The 18,858-nt window shown below is 36.1% G+C and overlaps 1 long non-coding RNA gene across 2 annotated transcripts in view; it reads left to right on the top strand.

Annotated features, from left to right (window-relative positions):
* Nucleotides 1-10,579: 10,579 nt before the first annotated feature.
* LOC144972376 (uncharacterized) overlaps nt 10,580-18,858 on the top strand; it is a 16,077-nt gene continuing 7,798 nt past the window's right edge. Inside the window, exons 1-2 of one of the 2 annotated variants that reach the window (XR_013645355.1) lie at nt 10,580-10,781; nt 12,358-12,447. This is a non-coding gene — a long non-coding RNA (uncharacterized LOC144972376). Of the gene's footprint in view, nt 10,782-12,357; nt 12,448-14,769; nt 15,148-18,858 lie in introns of those variants that run through there. The other variant, XR_013645354.1, reaches the window with a different exon arrangement.

Raw genomic sequence — 18,858 nt, 5'->3', positions numbered from 1 at the left:
AATCCAAAACATGATAGTGAAATAAGGATCGATAAGAATATAATTGGAGAGGTAACAGAGTTCTCCTATCTTGGATCCAAAATAAAAACAAACGACGGGAATGCAGAACACGACTTCAAGCACAGAATCCAAAAGGCAAACTAGGCTGAGAAACTTTTGGAAATCAAAGCAAATTATGAGAAAGACTAAGCTGACACAAAAGCATTGTTTTAACTGTACTGTTTTGTAGAATGAAAGTTAGAAAATGACATCCTCCATAACACAGAAACTTAAACTAGAAACTTTTCAAATCAAGTGTCTAACAAAAATTTTAAACATACAAAAAAACATACATTTTGGCCAACAAAAATAAAAACAGTGGATTTGTTAAAGAAAGCTGACTGCACCAGCACTAGCAATGAAAGCCATATAAAAAGAAGAAGATAGCGTTGGCCGAGTCATGTGGCCAGAATTAAAAAAGGGTCACTTCCCAAAACAGCCCTGTACTGGACAGCAGATAATAATAATAATAATAATAATAATAATAATAATAATAATAATAATAATAATAATAATAATAATAATAATAATAATAATAATAATAATAATAATAATAATAGTAAACATCGTAGTCATCGTCACCATCATCGTCATCATCAACACAACAACCTTCCTAATATTTCCGTTACAATCCTTCACTTTCACCATTCCCCTATAAAACCATCACCATCCTCATCATACTTCTTATTATATTATTTTTCGTGTATCAAGCTAAAAGATGGAAAGCTTGACCAGAAAGGCAAAGGTCGTGTTCTCCGATTGCGTTCTCTCTCTCTCTCTCTCTCTCTCTCTCTCTCTCTCTCTCTCTCTCTCTCTCTCTCTCTCTCTCTCTCTCTCTCTCTCTTTCTCACACTCTTCCTCAGTTCTTTCCTCTCTGTATGTAAGAAATAACTATTTTCAACAGAATTACAAACAGAAATAATACATGGATAATCATATTTTGAGGCCTAACCACACTCACTAATCTCATAACATCCATGCACGGGCTCGCACACACATACACACACACAAACACACACACACACACACCAATTAGCCATTGTCCCCCCCCCCCCTTTTTTTTACGGCACTTGCAACACATTATGGCATGGTTATATCAGCGCCAGTAAAAAGGAAGAAAATGGGATAGTAAAAAGTTCTAGAATTACAATTAAAGCACCCAAGAAAAAGTAAGACATAGGGGAACTGGGAACAAATAGGGATCAGATGTAGATTCCAAGAGCATACCACCAATGTACTTAGTTTCAGATCACCTATAAGTCTCATCCGGACACAAGAACAAGATCCAACAAAGAGGAATACACTCAAATGCTTACATTATACATTCAAAATAACAAATATAATATTTATATATCCTTTCTTTAAAAAATATAGCATTGTGGAGAACATTGTGCTTATTTGAGTCAATAAAAAAATTGATACGGTGCACAACTCTACTGAAAGATTTGAAAATTAGAAATGTATTTTTTACAGATAGATTAACAGATAACTTGATTTCCTTTTATAATTTAAAGTCAGTTTGAATGTTCGTTGAGTCACACAGATATCATAAAATACGTACCGATGACACTAAACTGTCCCAAAATCAACCAATTTCGTCACTGTAAAAAGTTGTCAGTTTGCGTCATCTATTTATGACATCAAGTATTATTATTACTTCCGTTGTGTTGTTGATTTAGCGGTGATCAGTGTTGTTATATAGTAGTATGTTCTAATTGCATGTATGTTTATGTGTGCGTGTGTGTGTGTGTGTGTTTGTGTGTGTGTTATGTGTGGTGTATACACGTGTGTGTGTGTTGGCATTTTTCAGCAAATCGTGGCATTCATGGTGATATTATTCACTTGATCACATGAAGGTATTTCAGTCGCCATTTTGATTCTTTTTTTACTATTAGGATTAGCTCGAGATCGAAGGATTTTTTTTTCTATTAGGGTTAGTCATAAATCTTAGTAAAGGTGCAAGGATGTTTGTTTTTCCATAAGTTAAGTAAAGGGGAGACATTCCGAAAGCTCCTACATCCCCAGTATTCTTTAAATTTGTATTTTCACCGTTGATCTTTTGTCATGCGTTTATTTATTCAATTTGTCATCATTTTTTTCTATTAGGGTCAGCTCGATATGGGAGTATATTTTTTTTCTATTAGGGTTAGTCATAAGTAAAGTAAAGGGGAGACATTCCGAAAGCTCCTACATCCCCAGTATAATGTATTCACTTAATGTAAATGTTGCTGCTCGAAGCTCGAAGAAATAAATAATCATGTGAAATTGAATGTAAGCTTCAATTTAATTACAAAAACAGATCAAATGAACGTTTCGGGTTTCCCCTTTATCATAAAACAGGATGAATGAAACACCAAAGATGAATGAGATAATGTGGTAGTGGCGTAGTTAAGATGAATAAACAAAACATTGGTTGGCAGGAAATTAGTATGCTCCTTTGTAAGGAAGCACGAATTAAAACAGAATGCTAGATATTTCTAAAAAGGTGCGCAATTAATTAAGTGAAAAGAGGGGAGGCGGGGAGGAACTGTGTAATGCAGTTTAGAAAGTTAAATATAAAAACATGTAGAATATTGTTGGAAGATAAATACAATGGAATTGAAAATCCTTTCTTAAATATAGTCTAGCCTTGTGGAGAACATTGTGCCATTTGAGTCAATAAAAAAATTATACGGCGCACAACTCTACTGAAAGATTTGAAAATTAGAAATGTATTTTTTACAGATAGATAAACAGATAATTTGATTTCCTTTTATAATTTAAAGTCAGTGGAGGTGCATAAAAACGGTGCCAAACGCCACCAAACATAATCACCAGAGTACTGTACTGTAAGATAAGTTCTCGATCCCAGGATCGTCTTTCAACTCTGCTCACGTCTGCTCCTTCAGGTTTATTTTCGCAGTTGATTTTATTACCACAACCTGTTTTCATACACGGACAACTATATGTTGCTGTGTCACGGGTCAGAGGCTATAGCGGCTTACACTTCATGTTGGGCCACACATAAAAATCAACAGAGGATGTACCAACTTATACAGACAAGGTTGTTTACCAATCTGCCCTCATTAAATAATGGTGGGTATAATAATATTGAATGGAAATAGTTCATTCCCCGCGAAATTGCGGGCTTTTTACTAGTATATATATATATATATATATATATATAATATATATATATATATATATATAATATATAATTTTATGTAATCAGCAGGCAGCACTGTTTCGACCCATGTCTCAGTGCAGTTTGAAATTTGGCATATGGTGTTCCTGACCTCCCATAGTGGGCAGGGAGGTACATACTGTGTCTCTAACCCCATATATCTGTTTTCCAACATGCTTTCTGTCTTTGTCTTGGAATTAGATCACATGGTTTTGTCCTGGCCCTGGCCGGATACCATGGCTGGGAGGGAAACAGTCAAATGTATTGTTAGTTTTGGGAGATTATATATTTTTTTCCCTTGTAAATCATCTCTCTGTTATGTACTGTACTATTTTTCCTTTTATGTAAACAATTGAGTGTGTTCCTCTTGGCGGGGACCCGTGCTTGTGTCTGGATGAGACATTAGTGATCTCAAACTAAGTACACTGATAGTGTGCTTGTAATCTACATCTGTTCCCTATTTGAACCAATTCCCCTTGTCTGCCTTAGTCTTGCTTTAATTAGATTCAGTAGTCTGATGTCACGCCGCCCGGCAACGGCGGCCATCTTGGTTCTAAACAAAGAAAATCATTACTTTTTGTTCTTCACGTTGGATAGAACTTTTCATATGCCTTGTGATCAAATGTGTAAAAGTCAAAACATGATCAAATTTATGTTTTTTTTCCCCTCTGGATACGCTTTATGATCGCTTGAGAAATAATTCATACGGGCGTCCGCCATTGTTCCGATAGTTTAGAGCCAGTGTTACTAAGTTACCATGCGTCATGAGGAAGGAAGTGACGTTACGACTGTTGAAGAGTATTGTAACTCTAATAAAACTTTTTACCATCCCATTTTCTTCCTTTTTACTGGCGCTGATATGACCTAAATGTGTTGCAAGCATCGTAAAACCCTTAAAAACAATCAAAACAAGCAAACCATAGGGTAGGCGTACGTTGGCCACCCCTGGGCTGGTGATTCTTTCAATGATCTTAAGCTTTCATATAGAGCAATGTCCATTAAACGTGTCAAAGCGCTTTATAACGGGTCTTAGCTATGAGAACAACTCACAAACGCGGATGGCAAAAACAATAACAAATGCCTGAGTGACGTCATCTTCGAACTATCTATAGATAGTTCGAAGTTGACGTCACTCTGGTCTTTGTTATTGTTTTTTTTTTTTGCCATCCGCGTTTATGAGTAATGCTCACTGAACTGTATTAACCCGACTATAAACGATCATGGATACACGTAGTTTTGTGTGTGGGTCCGTTATACTTCCGGATGGCAATGTTATGAGCTTCTTAGCCACGCGCATACTATCTATAGATAGTATGCAGATGACGTCACTCAGGCCTTTGTTATTGTTTTTGCCATCCGCGTTTGTGAGTTGTTCTCACTAAACTGTATTAACCAGACTATAAAAGTTCACGGTTACACAGAGTTTGTGTGTTGGTCCGTTATACTTCCGGATGGCAATGTTGTGAACTCCTTGGCCAAGCGCATTCTATCTATAGATAGTTCGAAGATGACGTCACTCAGGTCTTCGTTGTTGTTTTTGCCATCCGCGTTTATGAGTAATTCTCACTGAATTGTATTAACCTGACTATAAACGTTCATGGATACACACAGTTTTGTGTGTTGGTCCGTTGTACTTCCGGATGGCAATGTTATGAGCTTCTTAGCCACGCGCATACTATCTATAGATAGTTCGAAGATGACGTCACTCAGGTCTTCGTTGTTGTTTTTGCCATCCGCGTTTATGAGTAATTCTCACTGAACTGTATTAACCTGACTATAAACGTTCATGGATACACACAGTTTTGTGTGTTGGTCCGTTGTACTTCCGGATGGCAATGTTATGAGCTTCTTAGCCAAGCGCGTACTATCTATAGATTGTGGAGATTTGGCTGAGAGATACTTTTCTTTACCGAAGAAGATGTCACATGTTGTTAAAATACAATTCATTTCCATCCTAACTGAATAAGATGAAATTTTTAAAGAGGAATTTGCACTATTACCATGTACCCAGACTTTTGGACGCCATTTATAAACGTTCAAGGTTATACATAGTCCTTGTGTGTTGATACATTATATCCGGCTGGCGGATGTTGTATTTTATGTAAACTCATAGCATCAATAAACGTTTACGGTTACACAGCTTTCTTGTGTTGGTACGTTATATCCGGCTGGCGGATGTTGAGTATTTCACCTAAACGCATAACTTCAATAAGTTAGTTGTTTATGTTGTTGACTTGGGTGAGACCTTCTCACCTCATTAAAGTTAGTTCGATGTGAGTCTCGAGCTATAGATAGTATGCGCTTGGCTTAGAAGCTCATAACATTGCCATCCGGAAGTGTAACGGACCAACACACAAAACTGTGTATCCATGAACGTTTATAGTCGGGTTAATACAGTTCAGTGAGCATTACTCATAAACGCGGATGGCAAAAAACAATAACAAAGATCAGAGTGACGTCAACTTCTAACTATCTACAGATAGTAATTATTCTCACTAAACTGTATTGACCTGTCTATAGATAGTATGCGCTTGGCTAAGAAGCTCATAACATTGCCATCCGGAAATATAATGGAAAACACACAATACTCTGTGTAACCATGGACTTTTATAGATGGTTCGAAGATGACGTCACTCAGGCCTTTGTTATTGTTTTTGACATCCGCGTTTGTGAGTTGTTCTCACTAAACTGTATTAACCAGACTATAAAAGTTCATGGTTACACAGAGTTTGTGTGTTGGTCTGTTATACTTCCGGATGGCAATGTTGTGAACTCCTTGGCCTAGCGCATTCTATCTATAGTCGGGGTAATACAGTTAAGTGAGTATCACTCACAAACGCGGGTGGCAAAATACAATAACAAAGGCTTGAGTGACGTCATCTTCGAACTACCTATAAACGTTCATGGTTGCACAGAGTTTTGTGTGTTGGTCCGTTCTACTACCGGATGGCAATGTTGTGAGTTTCTGAACACTTTTCACTATATGGGTCATTTTGAGCACACTTTGCAATGTGACCAATGACCTCGAGCACATGGAAATGTAATATTATAGATCATGCCCATTCATTCCAAGTCAATAACAAAAAATACACGAGCACATGTGTCAGCAAATTGAAATGTATATATATATATATATATATAATATATATATATATATATATATATATATATATATATATATATATATATATATATATATATATATATATATATATATATATATATATATATATATATATATATATATATAAAGCAAATTTCTGCAATCCAATGTTGCTGGCTCTCTTTCCTCATCACGATAAAGTGTGTAGTGTGTAGTATGTAGGCGTGGTGGTTGGTGGTAAACGTGCTTGGAGCTCGGCTTAAAAGCCTTGTTTAAATTTGCAATCTCTGACATTGAATAAAGACATAATTTATATCTTAATTTTATTCATATTTGAACAGGACATCTTGTGAAATAGTTTGTGAAAAGTGAAATTTACTGGACAAGGATTTTGTTCAAACTGTGATACAGTTTTCAAAACATATCATATACAAAGATTATTCTTATGGCTGAATTGTTTCCAAGAACTAATGAGGTAAGATCTTCACACCTCGATCACAAAGAGCTGTAATTATTGTATGATTTTGTGATGCTGAAGCTGTGTAAAATGTAACCTTATCATACATACAACATGTGGGAGCCCTTCCATTACACCACCGCTCTCTATGTCTTTATTTTATTACGGTTGTGATGATTTCAAATTGCGCATTCCTTTTAAAATGAAAATAATGGTCTAGATAGCTTGAAAGAGTAAAGTTGTCCTTTAGATCATTAGTCATTCGACCCGTAGAACCAGAGTTTATCCCGATTTCTATAGCGTCAAACTAACAATAACAATTGCTTGCTACCCTTTTGATAGGATTATTATTATTATATATTATTATTATTATTATATTATTATTATTATTATTTATTATTATTATTATTATATTATTATTACCATCATCATCATCATCATCATCATCATCTCATCATCCATCATTCATCACATCTGATCATTATTGTTGTTTTTGTTGTTGTTGTCGTTATTATTATTATTATTATTATTATTATTATTATTATTATTATTATTATTATTATTATTATTATTTTTATTATTATTATTATTATATTATATTATTATTATTATTATCATTATTATTATTATTATTATTATATTATTATTATTATTATTATTATTATTATTATTATTATTATTATTATTATTATCCATCCTATTAATGTTCACTATCAGCATCGCTTCAACTGTGTTCACTAAAGTGACCTATCGTATCAAATCGGTTTTAAACCAGTTACCAAAAAGTGATCCAGAAAAGTTAGATTTTAGTTTGTGACACTTTAAAAACAAGATGACTATTTTGTCTTCAATAAGATATACAAAATTTGCCAAGTTTTATTTTTTTGATAATAAAATAATTTCCCAACATGTAAATTATCTTGACATAATACAGTTTTGAGGCAGTGAGTCACAAATTGCCAAATCTGTAGATAATAATAATAATAATAATAATAATAATAATAATAATAATAATAATAATAATAATAATAAATAATAAATAATAATAATAATAATAATAATAAAAATATGTTTACTGCGATTAACGTGAAGTTGGATGATATTCGTACGAGATTCGGTCAAAGGGGTGTAATACATGAAATTATTGCTTGTCGGCTTTAATAACATGGATTATGTCCCATGGTCGACAAAAAGAAAAATAATGAGGTGACGAAATACACTTGTGGATCGGGACACGATACCTGTGATATGATAATACATTATTTTTATTTTTTTTGACAGAGACAATGGTGCGGCCAGTTACTAGGTACTCAATGTTACAGCGGACTATAGTGAGAGAATGTGAGTAAAGAATTTACGCTCCCAAACCAGAGACCTACACGTACCAAGGTGACTGTACGGCTATGTGGTCTTGTGCTACGACACTCGCTTTCGGATCGGTAGATCCTGGGTTCGAAGCCTGGCTGGGCGCATAGCTGAGTCCTCGGAAAAGGCTATTTTCTCACATTTTCTCACCGTACTCAGGTGTAAAATGAGTACCCGGCCGTTTACAGCGTTATCTCTGTCCGAAAAAAAAATGCAATATCGCCTAACAGGCGTCATGTCACGTCCTACATGGTGCATGTTGCTATTGACCAGGGACCCCTCGTAAAATGCTTTAAGCACGTTTAGTGGATATTGCACTATAAAAAAGCCCAATTTAAAAAAAAAAAAAATTTTTTTTGGGGGGGGGGGGGGGGGGGGGTTGTTGATGTTTTGGGGTTTTTTTTAAAACTAAGGCGAGTGTCATAACTACCACCCCTATAGGTGGTGTTGTTTAAATTTTAACTGTTCTTGTTGATGGCTGAAAAATAATTTGTGCCCGAATGGGTTCTCGTTCAATGTTTTGCTCTTCTCTTAATCTTGTTTTATCCTTTCTTTGTTAAATACCCTTTTTTAAAGTTCACAGAATCTAGCAGCTTCCAACATTTTAACACCAATAAAACGGGTCACATTTGTAACCTATAAACTCAAAATGGTATTATGAAGGAAGACATTGATAAAGGAGGGACAAAGTCAACCAGATACCTAAAAGTGATCGTATTCGAATTGAAATAACCATTTCTAACCTTAAGATTCTACATCGACATTTTCTTAATGAAACATATATATTACTAATAATATTAACTAAAAAGACTCTACATTGATACCGTTTTGAGACGCTGGTCACATTTTTGTTGTTTTTGTGGGGAATATTTTATTAGGGATTTTTTGTTTGTTTGTACGTGTTTGTTTGTTTTGTTTTTTTTTGTTTGTTTTTTTTTTTTGGTTTGTTTTTATTTGTTGAGGGGTGGGTGTTGTCGTTGTTGTATAGTCTAGTCTGAACGGAGTCAAATATACAGGGGCGTATCCTGTCAATAAAGATGAACGGGGGTCATTGTGGGTGTTGTCGTTGTTGTATAGTCTAGTCTGAACGGAGTCAAATATACAGGGGTGTATCCTGTCAATAAAGAGGAACGGGGGTCATTGTGGGGTTGTCGTTGTTGTATAGTCTAGTCTGAACGGAATCAATTACTAGGGGAGTATCCTTCAATAATAGATGAACGGGGATCATTGTGGTGTGTCGTTGTTGTATAGTCTAGTCTGAACGGAGTCAAATATACAGGGGCGTATCCTGTCAATAAAGGTGAACGGGGTCATTGTGGGTGTTGTCGTTGTTGTATAGTCTAGTCTGAACGGAGTCAAATATACTGGGGCGTATCCTGTCAATAAAGATGAACGGGGGTCATTGTGGGTGTTGTCGTTGTTGTATAGTCTAGTCTGAACGGAGTCAAATATACAGGGGCGTATCCTGTTAATAAAGATGAACGGGGGTCATTGTCCCAGCGGTCTAAATGTAATGGTCACTGTGGTTGGGAGGGGGTGGGGGGTGGGAAGCTGTCCCTTGTGTGCTCTCGTCCACTATGTGGTCTAGTGGTATGATAATCACATTCGGATCGGAAGGTCCAGAGTTCGAGACCTGCTCTGATCAGCACATGGTTGAGTCTTTGAAAAAGGCTCTCTACTCACATTTTCTCACTGTGCTCAGGTGTAAAATGAGTACCTGTCCATTAACGGCGTTATATCTGCCCCCCCCCCTTACAAGTACTATCACCTAACAGGCCTCATGTTTTATCTTACATTTTTAACTATTGCTGTTGGCTAGAGACCCATTGTAAAGCGCATTGAGTACGTTTAGTGGATATTGCGCTATATAGTAATAAATGCTCTATGTAAGACAATGTATCACACCATAGATTGTAGCCCTTGTTATCTCATAGCCTGACACCTCTCTAAACCCCCAAAAATGACGTCACAGTACAAAGCGACCATTTCCAAAAGAAAATGAAAAGTGAGTTGTCGTTCGTAGTGCCAAATGAAATGATCCCATTGGTTGAACGATTGGATACAGCTCAATGTTAGCTTTCTTTTGGTGGTCGTTGGATTTGTTAAATAGTCCGTCAGGGCCATTGAGCTCGTGGTGCCGGAGTTCATCCCTGGTTTCTATAGTCTGAAACGGACAACAGCAATTGCTTGCTACCCTTTGGGTAGGACACACAAGTCTATCGCAAAGTAGTTTCCGTTAGATCGAACAGACGGAGTTACCTAATCACTGCTGGGTGGACAGGAGAGTCAGAAAAAATCTGGACTGCACCCGGGATCGATTTCGGTCCCTTTGCGTGTGAAGTGAGTGTTCTACCAACTGAGCTAACGGAACCCCCGTCGTCACAATTTAATGTGATGTAGTTTTGTTTGTTTGTTGTTGTTGTTGTTTTTTGGCAGAGTCAGACAGATTTAATTAAGACTACGGACAGATCCCTAATTTACGTTGTCTTCCACAGATGGGCGTGCGACGTTCTCAGACTTGTACGACAAGGACGTGACGATGACGTCCACGGTGGCCTGTCTGTCCACCAAGCTTTGCTGGTTGAATTGCCGGGTGGTTACTGATATATCTCGAAGTGGAAGACCGTGTCTTGTTTTGGTGGGAAATTTATCCTGTAAGTGGACTATTCAGAAAACAAAGTAGTAAAGACGATACACTCCAGCACGATTTCCTACAACTCATTCGGATGTCCCGAAATGTTTCCTTATTATTCGTTGTTATAGTTCCATTCCTTCCTCCAACTAATTCTTACCCCAAACACGGGTTCCTCGAACTAATTTTTTACCCCAAACACGGGTTCCTCGAACTAATTTTTACCCCAAACACGGGTTCCTCGAACTAATTTTTACCCCAAACACGGGTTCCTCGAACTAATTTTTACCCCAAACACGGGTTCCTCGAACTAATTTTTACCCACAAACACGGGTTCCTCGAACTAATTTTTACCCCAAACACGGGTTCCTCGAACTAATTTTTACCCCAAACACGGGTTCCTCGAATTAATTTTTACCCCAAACACGGGTTCCTCGAACTAATTTTTACCCCAAACACGGGTTTCTCGAACTAATTTCACCCAGCCATGTGAAAAATTATATTAATTTAAGGATTAAAATAAAGTGCGACCTGTGATTTCGACTATTGATGATTGACTGTGACATTGACAGTTCCATATGTGTGTATCTATCTAAACTTCAGGTCTGTGTATACACTGACACACACAAAGACTCTCTCTCTCTCTCTCTCTCTCTCTCTCTCTCTCTCTCTCTCTCTCTTTCCATCGCCGTTTCGCATAACCGACACCTCTGTGCTCATTCTCATCACATCCCCATTCGTTCTAATTTGAATACCACGCGTCATGATTTGCTAATGCTTGGCTACGACAGTAAATGAATGTTGTGATACAGCCACCGCCCCCCCCCCCCCCCGACCACCACCAACTTTTTGTAACATATTATGTATAAAGTTATCTCCCTCAACATGGGCGATAAAGTAAATAAATAATCGAGTTCCCTTTATTCATCCTCAAGCTGAAATTTGTCTTAGGGTCTATTCCAAAGACTGGAATAGCCCAGGTGTCAACCACAGCTCAGCGCCGCAAATTGAGCTATGGAGAGGTGACTTGCTGACGGCCACTTACCTCGATGAATATTCGAACGAGGTATCTTTCGGGTTTGAAGCTAAGACCATACCGTTGAGCCGCATTGCCACCTCTCCCCTCTCCACCAAGTTGTTTTGGCAAGGCACGGTTACATCGAACTGTTTTACATGTCCCGAGGAGTTCTGGGAAACCTTCCTGGAGTGTATGTGATAATAAGCTGCTAGAAGCTGTGGGCTGTAAAAAGTAATAAACAAAAAATGAATATAACAGTTTCAAAAAAAGGGAACAAAATACCCTTTACTCAACGTTTCAGGTCAAAACCTTCTTCAGCCAACAACATAAAAACAAAAAAGACATAAATACATTACTAAATTCCCGATCGACGACAGAGAAATCTACTGGGTGGGGTTCGTGACCTCCCATAGTGGGCAGGGAGACACTGTGTCTTCTATCCTCCTACATCCGTTTTCCAACATGCTTTCTGTCTTTGTCTTGGGATGAGATTGCTTGGTTTTGTCCTGGCCCTGGCTGGGAGAGATACAGAGGTGGTTTGAATTCATTTTATAAATAGCCTTTTCAATTTCCTTCACAGAGTCACTGATGACAACAATTATCTGGTCGCCATTTTCAGTATAAACAACAACATCATCAAGCTATAGAGGAATGGAAAGGCTACGACAAGGTTTGTTTGTTGTTTTTGATTATTTCGTTTTTTAGATGAATAATTTTTACAAATTATTATTTTCAAACAACTGCGACTGTTGAAAAGTTCAAGCCCTCTGAGACAGACGCCTTAACCACTCGGCCATACCATCCACATGAATGACGACGCATATTATGTATACATAGCAAGCTACCATTCGACCATACCATCCACATGAATGACGACGCATATTATGTACACATAGCAAGCTACCATTCGGCCATACCATCCACATGAATGACGACGCATATTTTGTATACATAGCAAGCTACCATTCGACCATACCATCCACATGAATGACGACGCGTATTATGTATACATAGCAAGCTACCATTCGACCATACCATCCACATGAATGACGACGCGTATTATGTATACATAGCAAGCTACCATTCGACCATACCATCCACATGAATGACGACGCGTATTATGTATACATAGCAAGCTACCATTCGACCATACCATCCACATGAATGACGACGCATATTATGTATACATAGCAAGCTACCATTCGGCCATACCATCCACATGAATGACGACGCATATTATGTATACATAGCAAGCTACCATTCGACCATACCATCCACATGAATGACGACGCATATTATGTATACATAGCAAGCTACCATTCGGCCATACCATCCACATGAATGACGACGCATATTATGTATACATAGCAAGCTACCATTCGGCCATACCATCCACATGAATGACGACGCATATTATGTATACATAGCAAGCTACCATTCGGCCATACCATCCACATGAATGACGACGCGTATTATGTATACATAGCAAGCTACCATTCGACCATACCATCCACATGAATGACGACGCATATTATGTATACATAGCAAGCTACCATTCGGCCATACCATCCACATGAATGACGACGCATATTATGTATACATAGCAAGCTACTATCCCTCTACTGATTTGTTGTTTGAGTATTTTATAACACTTTTATTGATAGTTTATTTACTTTCCTTATTTCTTTTCATATTTTTATGTGCATTACTAATGTTTTCGTATTCTTTAAAAAAGCGTCTGTGTACAATCAATGTTTGACTATACACAATATGTCTGGATATTTTCATTGGTCATTACACTCCGATGCGTCTGTTTATATTCACAATGGAAGTAAAGTGGGTTGTACGCGACATGTCGTACAAAACTAGAAGGAAAAAGGGAATTCAAGAAATAAATAACCCAATAACGCATCCATTTGCCTACTTAATTCATTAAAGAAAAAATAAGCTGGTTATTCAAAATTATTACTTCTTATCCGTCTTATAATTGTAAAGGTCACACGAGCGTTAGGTCATGGTTATCGGACGGTGACAGGGACAGAAAAACGCAAACAGAAAAGAACATTAAAAAAATAATCAAGTCAAACATGGAACGATTGAAATGTTTATTAGACAAGTTTTGACAAATTATGCGATAACTAATGTAATTTTACAAGTTATATACGCTGTATATTGATTAAATAAGACGGGACCCGTCCTACAAGATTATAGTAATTAATTAGTTAGGGATGTTTGTTTGTATGATACAGGAAATAGTACATTATCTATACATAAGGGCTAAATACAGGGAATATTCCGATTGGTTAATGCTCAGCAACGCGCGAACCATGAATTGAGATTGTTGTCAATCCCTGACAGGCTTTAAAGAGGACATTGGCTTTTTGGATTGTGTGTCATTCTTGTCATGGTGACCTGTTTAGCCTCATGTGCATTTTACCGACGCTTTCAGTTCTGCAGTTATTATAAACCTACATGATCTGTTTTGTACTTTTTCGAGCTGTTCCACCTCCTTTTACTCCTAAGGTCCCAAATACTTTCTAGTAGTTTTTTTTTTCTCTGATGCTCCTTGAACAACTAAGTACATTTATTCGAAATAATTTAATTTTAATTTTGGCATTTTTATTTTTTATTGTTATAAACTTTATCGATGTGGCGGTGCCTCGACTGCTGACACAGGGGGGTGGGGGGGGGGGGGGGTAAAGAATGTGGTAAGTAGACCTGCAAATGTGCATGGCCCTGCTGACATAATGGGGGTAAGGGTTAAAGGTTAGGGTTGGTGGTGCTAGTTCTATGAGACTGGGGGAATGTGGTAAGTAGACCTGCAAATGTGCATGGCCCTGCTGACATAATGAGGTAAGGATTAAAGGTTAGGGTTGGTGGTGCTAGTTCTATGAGACTGGGGGAATGTGGTAAGAAGACCTGCAAATGTGCATGGCCCTGCTGACATAATGGAGGTAAGGGTTAAAGGTTAGGGTTGGTGGTGCTAGTTCTATGAGACTGGGGGAATGTGGTAAGAAGACCTGCAAATGTGCATGGCCCTGCTGACATAATGAAGTAAGGGTTAAAGGTTAAAGATTTTAGTACAAGTTCTATGAGGCAGGGGAAATGTAAGAACACCTGCAGATACTAGTTGACAATAAAAACAGACAACCCTAAGAATTTCTATTAACTTATTTAAAATGCACAAAACTGCACCAGAATTGAACATAGGACAGTATAATAAGTCATGATTTCCCTGGCAAAGAGCATACTTGGCTTTTCATGATTGATGGCTTTTATAAAACAAAGCCTTTTAAATCAGCAGGGCGACAATTTAAAACAAATTCAACACTACCAGGAGAAAACCTCAAAGCTATACGTATTGAGACGGGTTTGTCCATTTAAACGGTTCTCATCTATCTGTAGATAATCACTTCACATAAAATGTTCCAACCTGTCCCACTTCAACTCGCTCTTTGAATTTTTCTTTTCTTTTATTGACATTGATATGACTTGTTTATAAATAACACTTAGACATCATTAGAAAAAGTTTTGTTTTTATTGTACAAAACTGAAGCTTTTTACATTTTGCCATCAATTGAACAGAACGTCAAAGCGTAACAACTGTGTTAGTGCAGGTAGACAACACCAATGAAACACGAATACAAGTGTACTTTTATACCATCAGCAATCAGTAACATGAACTCCTATAAAAAGGCACCTTAATTAATATATTATCAGAAGTAGCTTTGGTATGAATGAATGAATGAATGAATGAATTTATATAGCGCCTAGATCCACAATGTGCTCAGAGGCGCTTTACAATGCAATTAAAACACAACAATAAATTGATAATTTTAGCATAAAATCTATCATATTGGAATAGCATTGATCATTTTGTAATTCAATTACCACGCATTGTGCTACACGATGAAAATTTAGGATATTTATAATATGTAGGCCTGATAGAAATTTTAAACATCAAATGATTTTCTAAGTTTTCTAAGTTTCTTTTTAAAGTTTTCAAACGTCGGACATTTTTTGAGGGATGATAATTGGTATTAGAAATTGTGTATAAATTATAATGACTGACATCATATGAACCATTCATATTATTATCCTTAATACCATCAAGCGTTGAATCAGAAACTGTGTGTAAATACTGACTGATTTTTGATGCCTTAATATTATTATCCTTATTAATTGTTATTATTATTATTATTATTATTATTATTGAATACTAGATAACAACACCAAAAACATGTTCTTTTTACATAAAAATAAAATATATTACGTAATACAGTGGATGTGGAAACACAGACAAAAATTTAAATAATAAATGAAAACTATGAAAGTAATGAATGATCTATAATAAAATTACAAAAATTAGGAATTTGCAACTTTTTTGGAACTATGTAAAAACTTAAGAGAATATCAGATATAGGTTCTCTGATAAATCCAAGCAGAGATGTATCCATAAACGACAATGGGAATTCTGAACTATTAAAATACTATATTTCCAGTTTGTTTGTTTTTATAAATGAAGATGTTTTAAACTGTCCATCTATTCCTGTTAGAAATAATAAATTTCTTCGAAATATTGATATCACACTTGAAATGATTTTACAAAATCTTCTAAAATTAGATCCCTCTAAAAGTATTGGTCCCGATGGTCTGGTCTTCGTTCCCATTTTCTCTAATGCTTGGCTCATGAGATATTTTCCACTCATATCACATGAATGGTTAAGAAACAATAGAATTATTTGAGTTTTTAAAAATAACCAAAATACTGGGCGTACGCAATTTTTAAGGCAAATTTTACCAAAATCGTGTCAATTATATAAACATTGCATTAAATACCCGATTAAAACCCCTCTAAATAACAATTAGAGAAACTCGAAAACAAAAACAAAAAATAAACAAGGTTTTAACTGACGTGTACATATATGCAGGTCTGACAGCACTTATGGCCCAAGTTTAACATTGTTGTAATGGACAATAACATTTTGCATCATTTTTTGAGATTCCCGTTACAACAATGAGCCCATAATGAATTTGGTTATCAGACCTACAAAAAAAGTGCACGTCTATTTAAAGCAAGTCATGAAACGAATGATTTTAATAGCGATTTTCTAAGATATCGTGAGTCATGAATTAAAGACCAATTTTTTCTTCACTACGAACGAATGCATTGCAAACTGTTTCCATGGAAACTGCGTCATCTTGATATTTAAAAGTTATATCTTCCAAATTTATTCCATCGACAAATCAAAAACAAAATTTTGTAATATAGCAAAAAAGATATTAGTGATTCTCATATTTTTGGTCGCCAATTGCATGATACAAGAATATGACATAACATAGTGTTATATAACATAACACAACATAATATAATACAGTGTTATATAATACAATGTAGCGTAATATAAATATAATATATGGTATAATATACGATATATAGATTGTGTTATAAAAACGAAATTCCGCCAAACTGAAGGGAATAATACATGCATCTGTGTAAGACCAGCCATGTTGTATGGATTAGAGATAGCGGCTATGACAAAGAAACAAGTTAAAGATGTTGATGTGGTAGAAAAGAAAATGTTGAGCTGCTCACTTGGCTGAACAAGAAGTCCTTGGAAAAGGCTCTTCACTTACATTAGCTCCATGTCTCGTCCTACATGATAAGTGTTGCTGTAGGCTAGGGACCCCTTGTAAAGCACTTTGAGCACGTTTTGCAGATATTGCACTAGATAAATGCTCCATTTTTTATGATTCGTATTATCGTGTAGGCGATTACAATTTAAAGGTAACTAAACAGGGTTTTGGGGGTTTTGTTGTCGGCAGCAGCTGCAAAAATCTTTCAGTTCTTCTCTGTAGTCAGAACTCATTTTAAAATAAACGATGAGATTACAAGCCCCGTTTATTATCGGTAAAATGTGCTCCGTAATCCGTACTTTGGTACCAAGGAAGATTATGTGTCTTTATCTACTTGTCGGTGTGTGTCTAATTTCTATCGCTATCATTGTTGTTAACATAAACCCGATCAATGGAGCTGAGTCGAAAATCTACATAACAAAAGTACAGTACGATTGTTCTAATTTGGTTAATCATCATAACCCCGACCACCACTACTACTACTACTACTACTACTACTACTACTACTACTACTACTACTACTACTACTACTACTACTATACTACTACTACTACTACTACTACTACTACTACTACTACTACTACTACTACAACAAAACAACAACAACAACTACTACTACTACTACTACTACTACTACTACTACTACAACAACAACAACAACAACAACAACAACTACTACTACTACTACTACTACTACTACTACTACTACAACAACAACAACAACTACTACTACTACTACTACTACTACTACTACTACTACTACTACTACTACTACTACTACAACAACTACTACTACTACTACTACTACTACTACTACTACTACTACTACTACTACTACTACTACTACTACTACTACTATTTACTACTACTATTACTGTAGCTCGTTAATCTCGTATGTAAGCAACAATAAAATATCACGCCTGCAAAGTATCCAGAATGCGGCAGCTAAATTGATTTTAAGAAAAAAGAGAACGTCGTACTCGTTGATAATTTTGTATGAGTTGCATTGGTTACCAGTTAAAGTGAGAATCGAATTCAAATTAGTAGTATTGTGCTATAAGCACCATTGTATATTACTGAATTTTTAGAAACGTATAAGCCAACGAGGAGTCTACGCTATGCACTAGATTCTACAAAAATAATTGTTTCAAATGAATATAAATATAAATTTTACGGCGGCAGATCGTTCAGCCACGTCGGACCTTCCATCTGGAACTCTCTTCCTAAAAGAATAAGAGAAGCGAAGTCCTTATCAATATTTAAATCAAAGTTAAAACACCATCTCTTTGTTAAAACACATCTTGACCACTGCATCTTTGTAATTTGACCCCAATATGAATGATAAATTTAGTTTATGTTATTATATCATTATTTTATATTATTTCCGTATGTGACATAGCATGTGGATGTATTATAACATATTTTGTATTAATGACTCTATGTT

This window comes from Berghia stephanieae, chromosome 5, assembly GCF_034508935.2.
Source record: "Berghia stephanieae isolate SIO BIC M18660-M18661 chromosome 5, UCSD_Bste_1.3, whole genome shotgun sequence".
In the NCBI taxonomy this organism is placed as follows: Eukaryota; Metazoa; Mollusca; class Gastropoda; order Nudibranchia; family Aeolidiidae; genus Berghia; species Berghia stephanieae.
This window is presented reverse-complemented; position numbering and strand designations above follow the sequence as displayed.